Source organism: Capsicum annuum, chromosome 9 (assembly GCF_002878395.1).
Source record: "Capsicum annuum cultivar UCD-10X-F1 chromosome 9, UCD10Xv1.1, whole genome shotgun sequence".
Lineage (NCBI taxonomy): Eukaryota > Viridiplantae > Streptophyta > Magnoliopsida > Solanales > Solanaceae > Capsicum > Capsicum annuum.
The window spans coordinates 183888293-183898530 of NC_061119.1; positions in this window are offsets into that span (position 1 = coordinate 183888293).

Here is a 10238-nt window from a genome sequence, read left to right on the forward strand (position 1 = left end):
ATATATATATATATATATATATATATTATGCACTACTTATTCACAATGTAGTGATTCACAAAGTATTAACCTATTCAAGGCAACAAAGGCACAATATAAAGCTCGGGTATTATCGTATTGGAAATCTTGAAGCATTTAGTAGTTTCCAACAATTAGGATTCAGTTTTTTTTTTGAATTAATATTCAATTCAAGTTTTAAGATTCTTGTAAACTAAAATGTATTGCGTAGGATTTTGGCGGTAACTAAGATTTTATTTTTTAATGTTAGTTGTTACTATTTCTATTTTATGAGTATTTTCTTATTGGTTAAACCGAAAATCAAATCATGAAGGACCAAAAACCGATAAATCAAAACTGATAAGAAAATATCTTATTGGTTGGTTATTGGTTTTACATATTTAAAAATCGATAAACCAAACCAATAACACATAAAACCGAATCGAACTGACCGATGCACACCCTTATTCATAGGAATCTCCTCATATGACAAGTTATATTTGAACCCAATACTGTCTAGGGGAACTATTAAGGACGGATTTCCAATGCACTTCTTAAGCATCGAAACATGGAACACTGGGTGAACATGCAACTAACTCTAATAGAAGGTCCAATTCGTAAGCAACCTCTCCTACACGCTTCACTACCTTATACAAATTAATAAATTGGGGACTCAACTTCCCTTTCTTTCCAAATCTTATAATTCCCTTCATAGGTGACACTTTCAAGAATATCCAATCCCCCACTTCAAACACAAGCACTCTCCTTCTTACATCAATATATGATTTTTGATGGCTCTGAGCAGTTTTTAATCTCTCACAAATCAACTGAACCTTTGCTATAACTTCAAGAATAGAATCTGGCCTAATCAATGCTGCTTCACCAACCTCAAACCATCCTATAGATGATCTGCACCTATGCCCATACAATTCTTCAAAAGAAGTCATCTGAATGCTAGTGTGATAACTATTATTATAAGCAAACTTAATCAAAGGTAGATGGTCATCCCAACTTTCTTTAAAGTCTAAAACACACACCCTCAGCATGTCTTCTAAAGTCTGAATTGTACCTTCAACCTGACCATCAATCTGTGGATGAAAAACAGTACTAAGCTTAACCTTTGTACCAAGGTCCTTCTGAAAAGACTGCTAAAACTGCAAAGTGAATTGTGTACCTCTGTATGAAATGATGGATAAAGGTATCCCATGAAGTCTTACTAAATTGTGAATATACATTTTGGCATAATCTTTCATTGTATCTGAAGTCTTGACTGGTAGAAAGTGGTTTGATTTAGTCATTCGATCTACTATGACCCAAATTGAGTCGTGTTGATGTCTTGTACGAGGCAACCCTGTGATGAGATCCATATTTAATACTTTTCACTTCCAAGTAAGGATGTTGATATCCAGTAGCGTACTACCCGGTCTCTAGTGTTCAACTTTAACTTGCTGGCAGTTGGGACACTAGGCCACAAACTCTGCGATGTCCCTATTAATACTATTCCACCAATAGATTTCCCATAAGTTGCGGTACATCATAATAGCACCCGGATGAATGGAAAACCTCGAACCATGATCTTCGACTAGTATTCTTTCCCTCAACCCGTCTACATCTAAAATACAAAGCCTTCCTTGATAGCGAAGTACACCATCTCCCCCTTGGAAGAGAACCTCGACCTTCTATTGTTGCTGGACTACTTCCAATATTTGGCTAAGTATGGGATAATTTCATTGTTTCTCCTTCACTTCCACTATAAAGGATGATTCTAAACCATTTTGAACCACTACTCCTCCATCATCCATGTCAAGCGAACGTACTCCCAAACGGGCAAATCTATGCACCTCTTTGGCCAATTCCCATTCTTTCTCTTTCACACGAGCCACACTACCCGTGGACACCCTACGTATTGCGCTAGCCACCATGTTGGCCTTACTCGATGATAGAACACACTTATGTCATAATCTTTCAATAACTCCAACCACCTTCTTTGATAAAAATTCACCTTTCACTGAGAAAATAAATACTGAAGACTCTTGTGGTCAGTGAAAACATCAACTTGCACACCATAGAGATAGTGTCTCCAAATTTTTAAGGCAAATACCACAACAACTAACTTCAAATCGTGAGTTGGGTAATTCTTTTTGTGCTCCTTAAGTTGCCTAGAGGCATAAGCTATCACTCTCTTATTCTGCATTAACACACAACCTAACCCAACTCTAGAAGCATCACAATATACCACAAATCCATCCAACCCTTCCGATAAAGCTAACACTGGAGTCGAATTTAATCTATTCTCTATTTCTTGAAAACTCTTCTCACACTTATCCGACCATATAAGTTTCACTTTCTTTTGGGTTAACTTAGTCAATGGTGCGGCTATAGAGGAGAACCCTTCAACAAATCTCCTATAATACCCAACCAAACCCAAAAAGCTCCTGATATCAAATGGAGAGATGGGACTAGGCTAGTGCTTCTCTGCATTAGTCTTCTAAGGATCTGCATGAATACCAGCCCCTGAAATGACATGCCCCAAGAAAGTAATAGATTACAATGAAAATTCATATTTACCAAACTTTACATATAACTAACGGCCCTTAAGGGTCTGCAGTACTATTCTCAAATGGTTTGTATGCTCCTCCTTACTCCTGGAATACACCAGTTTAACATCTATAAAGACAATGACAAACATGTCCAAGTACTGCTTGAAGACCCTGTACATCAAATCCATAAAAGTTCTAGGAGCATTTGTCAGTCCAAATGATATAACCACAAACTCAAAATAACTGTACCTTGTTCGAAAAGTTGTCTTCAGAAAGTCTTGTTCCCTGACCTTCAACTAATGGTATCCCGACCTAAGGTCAATCTTGAAAAACCATCGGGCACCCTGAAGTTGATTGAACAAATCGTTGATCCTAGGAATGGGATACTTGTTCTTGACGGTAACTTTGTTTAGCTGTTTATAATCTATACACATTCTGAGAATGCTATCTTTCTTGCACACGAAAAGGACTGGAGCACCCCATGGAGAAATATTGAGTCTGATAAAACCTTTATCTAATAGGTCCTTAAGCTGCTCCTTTAATTCTTTAAGTTCAGCCGGAGCCATACAATATGGGGGGATAGAGATGGGTTGAGTGTCAAGAAGAAGATCAATACCAAACTCTATTTCTCTGTTTAGAGGTATCCCTGGCATATCTTTGGGGAAAACCTCCAGAAATTCATTGACTACACGGACTAATTGAACTGTCAGGGCTTCAGACTTGGTGCTTTGACACGAACTAAATAATAGATACACCCTTTTAATATTAATTTCCAGGCCTTAAGATAAGAGATGAAATGACCTTTGGGAGATACTAAGCTACCCTCCCACTCGAAAACTGCCATATCAGAAAACTGAAACTTCACCACACAGGTGCGATAATTTATTGATGCATAGTATGAATGGAGCCAATCCTTGCCTAGAATAGCATCGAAATCCACCATCTCTAACTCTATTAGCTCCGCTAGTATGGTCTTATGGAGGACAGTAATAGGACACTCCCTATAGACTCGCCTAGCAACAAGTGACTCACTCACTAGGGTAGAAACTAAGAAGGGCTTAGAGAGATTTTCAACACCTACCTAAAAATTTATAGCAACCAATAGAGTTATATAAGAGATATTCGATCCCGGGTCTAACAATACATATACATTAAGGTTAAAATCATAAAGCATACCAGTGACAACATCTGGAGAACTCTCATTCTCCTGATGAACGGTAAAGCATAAAATTAATTCTGTCATTGACCGCCATCGATACTGGCTAATGTGCCCTGTGGAGGAACTGTGCGGCCTGGCTGAGCTGCTGAATTATTAGATCGACTCTGAGGATGAGTATCTCTACCTCCCTGCTTAGCATACAAATACTCCTTAATCCTGTGGCCCAACTTTCCACAACCATAACAACCCTCTTTTCCCATCAAACACTCACCAGGATGGGTCTTGCCACACTTTGCATATGTCGGGTAACTGGGCCTCCCAACTACACTATTCTGCGACCCAGAATTTGAAATCCTTCCTCACTTCTCTTGCCTGGTCCTGGGTGCAGGGACACTAGCTCAAGATAGTATAGACACTGATGAATAACCCTGAAATTGTGAACGGCTTCCCCCTCCTGACCTTGGCAGACTATACTAAAACTGTCTAATCCTAGCTCTCTTGTTTCTCTTATCCCCTCCTTCAAATTTTTTGCCTCAATTTATTGACCATAAGTTATCAATCGAGCAATATCCATATCCACAAGTAGCATAGTAGTCCTATACTCATTGACCACTAAATCAGAAACCCCGGTAACAAACTTACTCATACAAGCTCTAGAGTCAGATAACAACTTTGGGGCATATTTAGCTAGCTGAGTAAACTTAAGGTAGTACTCCTTCACTAACATAGATCCCTGCCTCAAGTTCACGAGCTCCTCAACTTTAGCCTCCCTCATCTCACAGGAAAGAACCTGTCCAAAAAAGCATTTTAAAATACCTGCCAACTCATAAAAGCTGAATTCTCACCTTTACCGTCCTTTTACATAGTGACCCAATCATAAGCAACATCCTTCAGCCTATAGGATGCCAGCTCTACACTCTCCTCTTCAGTAACATGCATGATATGAGTAATCTTTCTCACCCCATCAATAAAGAGTTGAGGATCTCCATTCACCTTTGACCCATGGAACTCAGGTGGATTCATCCTCATAAAGTCCTAAATTTAAGATGAAGCTAGGTTACTATTTTTCTGAAGTGGAACTGCTGCTTGGTAATTTCTCTAAACATTGGCATTCACAGCTTAAGCCGTCTCTTGAAAGGAAGCCTAAATTTAGCATGAGACACATTCTCATTCAGAGGGTCTGCATGCAGGGGTGGTTGATCATCGTTTTTGCATACGTCAGCTTGGTGAGGAGGCATATTATGTCACATAAAAGAATGAGTTAAGGCAGATAGAGACAACTGTAAGCACGATAGATCATGAAAGAAATAATTATTCCTAACTCATTTCATAGCCTCCTGCTCACAAATGTGGCGTAGTTCACATACATGATCAAGACTCTACGTAATGCGGCTTGTTTGACTCCCTAGGATTCTTTAAACCTTAGGCTCTGATACCAAGTTTGCAATTCCTCAAAAGTATCCCCTGAACGCCACACAGTGTAAGGACTACGAATAGGCCCAAGATAACCCACGGTATCTATTCTGCTTGAAACTCTATGAAAAGTGAACTAACACTTATAGAAAATGAAGGTAACAATTCTATATCGTAATGTAAATCAATAACTTTGGAAACTTTAAACAAACTTCTTGAACTTAAAACATACATAGTCTAACAAACCCCTTCTACTAACTATAAAGCCACTAGGACAGACCCCAGCTGACTCAAACATAAGTGAAAATCAAAGATCTAAAATAATTTTTAACTATAAACATGAGTCTGCTAAATTGGGTCATCAGACTATGAGGACTCACCAACAGTTGAGATGCATGGGATGATGCTCGTGATCAATCGTGTTGCTGAAAACGAGCACCAGAACCTACATTATAAGACAATATAGTACATAGACATATATGTAGGTCAGTACTTCTGGAATGTACTGAGTATGTGTAGGTGAATGCATAAATAAAATAAGGAATAAATATATATGTACACTTTCAAGTAATGTATGCTAAGAGTAAGTTACTCAACTTGGACTTAAGTAAAATAAAGGCTGCAAGATCATAAAACATGTATAATGTAGCATATGAATAAGCTTAGTAAGTCACAACACTTAGTTTCTAAAACCTTTACTTTTATTTCTTTCTTATGAGAGATTCTTCTAACCGACATAAATCGTGTGAGCTATCATGGAGTCCAACGTCTTACCTACATTGGGGAGAGTTGTTCTACCCTTGCCATCTGAATAGAACCTTAATTTAAGTAATCACTATACTTCATCCATATTGGAAAAAATCTTAACCTATGGTGGCTCATAGTTTCCAAGAATTTTAGATACGCTCACCCGCATTCCCTTCTCGGTGCTAAATACTACTCTCAGAATATATGTATGCTCATACTTAAGAAATTCACCTTAAATAGCATAAGGGTTTGTATACTGAAAACCAGTTATGCTTCTCTTTACTTTAAATCATAATCAAGATAAACACTTGTGGATTTCATGACTTATCTTTAGATCAAAGATCAAGCTTTCTCAAATCATGTTATATTGCATACGAATGGAACTTTAAAAGCTTAAAATTTCTTGTAAACTTAATGTTTCTTCTCAAATCTTGAAACTCTTACTTTCTTTAATAACACTTATAATAAATTAGCAGGCTCAACATCTATATAGAAATCTTTCATCAGAATTCACATCAAAGTAATGAAAATCAAATCACAATATCAATCTTAAAATTCAAAACATGAATACATGAAATATTTAAGCATATTTAGCCTTAAAATCACAAGATAATGATTTGCTTCAATATATGAGAATTTGAGGGATGAACCCTAATATAAAACATGTAAATTCAATCTTAAAAATTATGCTTTTAGGGCACAAGGATGGAAGATTAACTTTGTTCAAAAATCCCCACACACCTGGAATTGCGTGATTTCTGAAAAAGACTTGAACGTTGAGGCTTGAGAGATGACTTCATGAGAAAACCCTGATCCTATTATTATTAAAGATAGAAGGAGAGAAGATGTTGTTAATTGTCTGAAGGATAGAGAAAAATAATGCCTTTTTTAGGTTATAGGTTATGGGTTGGAAGTTATATGAGGGGAAAAGATCAAAAAACCCTTCAACTGAACTTACAAAAAATTTGCCCGTCAGTTGACACTAGTCCAACATACGAATCGTATGCTAAGGATATGAGTTAGCTTCATGACTCATAAACTTAAAAGGGAGAAAATGGTATACACTGGTCAACATACGAGTCTAAACTTATGACTCGTTCCCTCTAAATATGACTTGTAGTTCCCCACTCTTAACTTGGACAAAAAATTAAAGAATCTATACTGCTGAACTCACGACCTTACTTCATACGACTAGTACCATGCCTTGACGATTTCTAGGGTCAAATCGTATCTACAACAGACTCCAACTTCCACACTACCATAGGTACAACTTACTATATACGACTCGTATGTTGTATGTACGGCTCAAGGGAATGAGTCGTATGTTGTGCAGTGGCTTTCAGACACAGGGTATTACAAGATATCACGTAGAATGTATGTGTCTACTTGTTAAACTTTATATAACTTTAAGTACCTATTTGTCGACACTCAAAGTCAGAGGGCATATATGTCAATAAAGTTCAAGTTAAAGGACACGTTTATGTATTATGTCTTATTATTATTACAAAAACATGTATCACTACTATTATTTGTTTCTTTTTAATAGATAAAAGCCAGTTTAGGTGTCTTTGAAATTTGAAAATATTTGAAGATGATATTTGCAAAATCTTATGAAATTTCATGGTCAAACTAATATTTAAAGATAATTTTCAAAAATCTATATTTAATATATAGTCAAACACTAGCTAAATAGTCATTTTGGCTTGAAAGCTTGCTCTATTAGAGAATATTTTGATTTATGCTTATTTTTAACTATTCGAAGCACTTTGATGATTACTATGCCCTGAATCTATATGGCATGTACGTGGCAATCTCACGCGAATTGTCACGTTGATGTTACTTAGAATGTATGCGACTACTTGTTCAATTTTATACAAGTTAAAGAGTCTATTATATAATCTAATTAAATTTTATGGTCAAACAGATATTTAAAGATGATTTTAAAAAATCTACTTGCAAGAAAATTGTCAAACACTAAAGAAGTAGTTGTTTTAGTTTAAAAGGTCACTCACTTCGATAATGTTTGGATCTATGCTTATTTTTAATTCATTGAAGCACTTTGATGATTGCTATACCTTAGATCTATGTGGCATCTACGTGGCATTTATATGACAATCTCACACAAATTGTCACGTACAATGTACGTATCTACTTGTTAAACTTTATGCAGGTTTAAGTATCTATTTATGCACACTCAAAGTTGGAGGACATAAATGTTAGTAAAGGCCAAGTTAAATGGCACGTTTATATATTATGCCTTATTATTATAACAAAAACATATATTACCTATTATTATTTGATTCTTTTTAACAGATAAAACTTGTTTAGTTGTCTTTTGAAATTTGAAAATATTTGAAGATCATATTTTCAATATCTGATGAAATTTCATGGTCAAAATAATATTTAAAGATAAATTTTAAAATTTTATATTTAATATATATGGTCAAACACTAACTAAATAGTCTTTTTAGCTTGAAACATTGCTCTATTCGAGAATATTTGGATTTATGCTTATTTTTAACTCCTTGAAGCACTTCGATTATTACTATCCCCTGGATCTATATGGCATTTATATGGCAATCTCAAATGAATTGTCACATAGATGCTACGTAGGATGTATGTGTTTACTTGTTCAATTTTATACAAGTTTAAGTGTCTATTATTTAATCTGATCAATTTTATGATCAACTAAATATTTAAAGGTGATTTTAAAAAATCTAATTCTAAAAAAAAATTGTCAAACACCGACGAAGTAGTTGTTTTAGTTTAAAAGGTTACTCAATTCGAAAATATTGGATCTATGCTTATTTTCAATCCATTGAAGCACTTCGATGATTACTATGCCCTGGATTTATGTGGCATCTACGTAGAATTTATATGACAATCTCACACAAATTGCCACTTAGGATGTATGTGTCTACTTGTTCAGCTTTATACAAGTTTAAGTACCTACTTGTGCACACTCAAAGTTGGAAGAGATAAATGTCAGTAAAGGTCAAGTTAAAGGGCACATTTATGCATTATGATTTATTATTTCAACAAAAACATGTATTATCTGTTATTATTTGATTCCTTTCAATGGATAAAAATTGATTTGGGTGTCTTTTGAAATTTGAAAATATTTGAAGTTCATATTTTCAAAATATAATGAAATTTCATAAACTAATATTAAAAGATAAATTTTAAAAATCTACCAGACCCCACTATGTGGGAATACAGTGGGTATGTTGTTGTTGTAAATTTTAAAAATCTATATTTAAAACATATGATCAAACACTAGCTAAATAGTTGTTTTAGCTTTAAAAAGTGTTCTATTTGAGAATATTTGAATTTATGCTTATTTTTAATTCCTTGAAGCACTTCGATGATTACTATGTCGTGGATCTATGTGGCATTTATATGACAATCTCGGACAAATTGTCACGTAGATGTTACGTCGGATGTATGTGTTTACTTGTTTAATTTTATATAAGTTTAAGTGTCTATTATTTAATCTTATCAAATTTTATGATCAAATAGACATTTTAAGATGATTTTAAAAGACCTACTTCTAAAAAAAATTATCAAACGATAACAAAGTAGTTGTTTTAGTTTGAAAAGTTGCTCAATTCGAGAATATTTGGATCTATGCTTATTTTTATCATTGAAGCACTTTGACGATTACTATGCCTGGGATCTATGCGTCATCTACATAGCATTTATATGGCAATCTCATGCGAATTGTCATGTAGGATGTACACATTTACTTGTTCAATTTTATACAAGTTTAAGTTCCTACTTGTGCACACTCAAAGTTAGAGGATATAAATATTAGTAAAGAACTAGTTAAAGGACACGTTTATGTATTATGCCTTATTATTATAACAAAAATATACATTACCTACTATTATTTGATTCATTTCAATAGAGAAAACTGATTTGGGTGTCTTTTGAAATTTAAAAATATTTGAAGATCATATTTTCAAAATCCGATGAAAATTCATGGTCAAAATAGTATTTAAAGATAAATTTTATAAATCTATATTTAAAATATATTATCAAACACTATTTAATTAGTCGTTTTAGCTTGAAAGATCGCTTTATTAGAGAATATTTGAATTTTTGCTTATTTTTAACTCCTTGAAGCACTTTGATGATTAATATGTCCTGAATCTATGTGGCATGTGTGTGGCATTTATATGGCAATCTCACGTGAATTATCACGTAGATGTTAAGTAGGATGCATGTGTCTACTTGTTCAATTTATACAAGTTACTTGTGCACATTCAAAGTTGAAGGACATCAATGTCAGTAAGGGTCAAGTTAAAGGGTCCATTTATATATTATGCCTTATTATTGTAGCAAAAACATATATTACTCACTATTATTTGATTCTTTTCAAT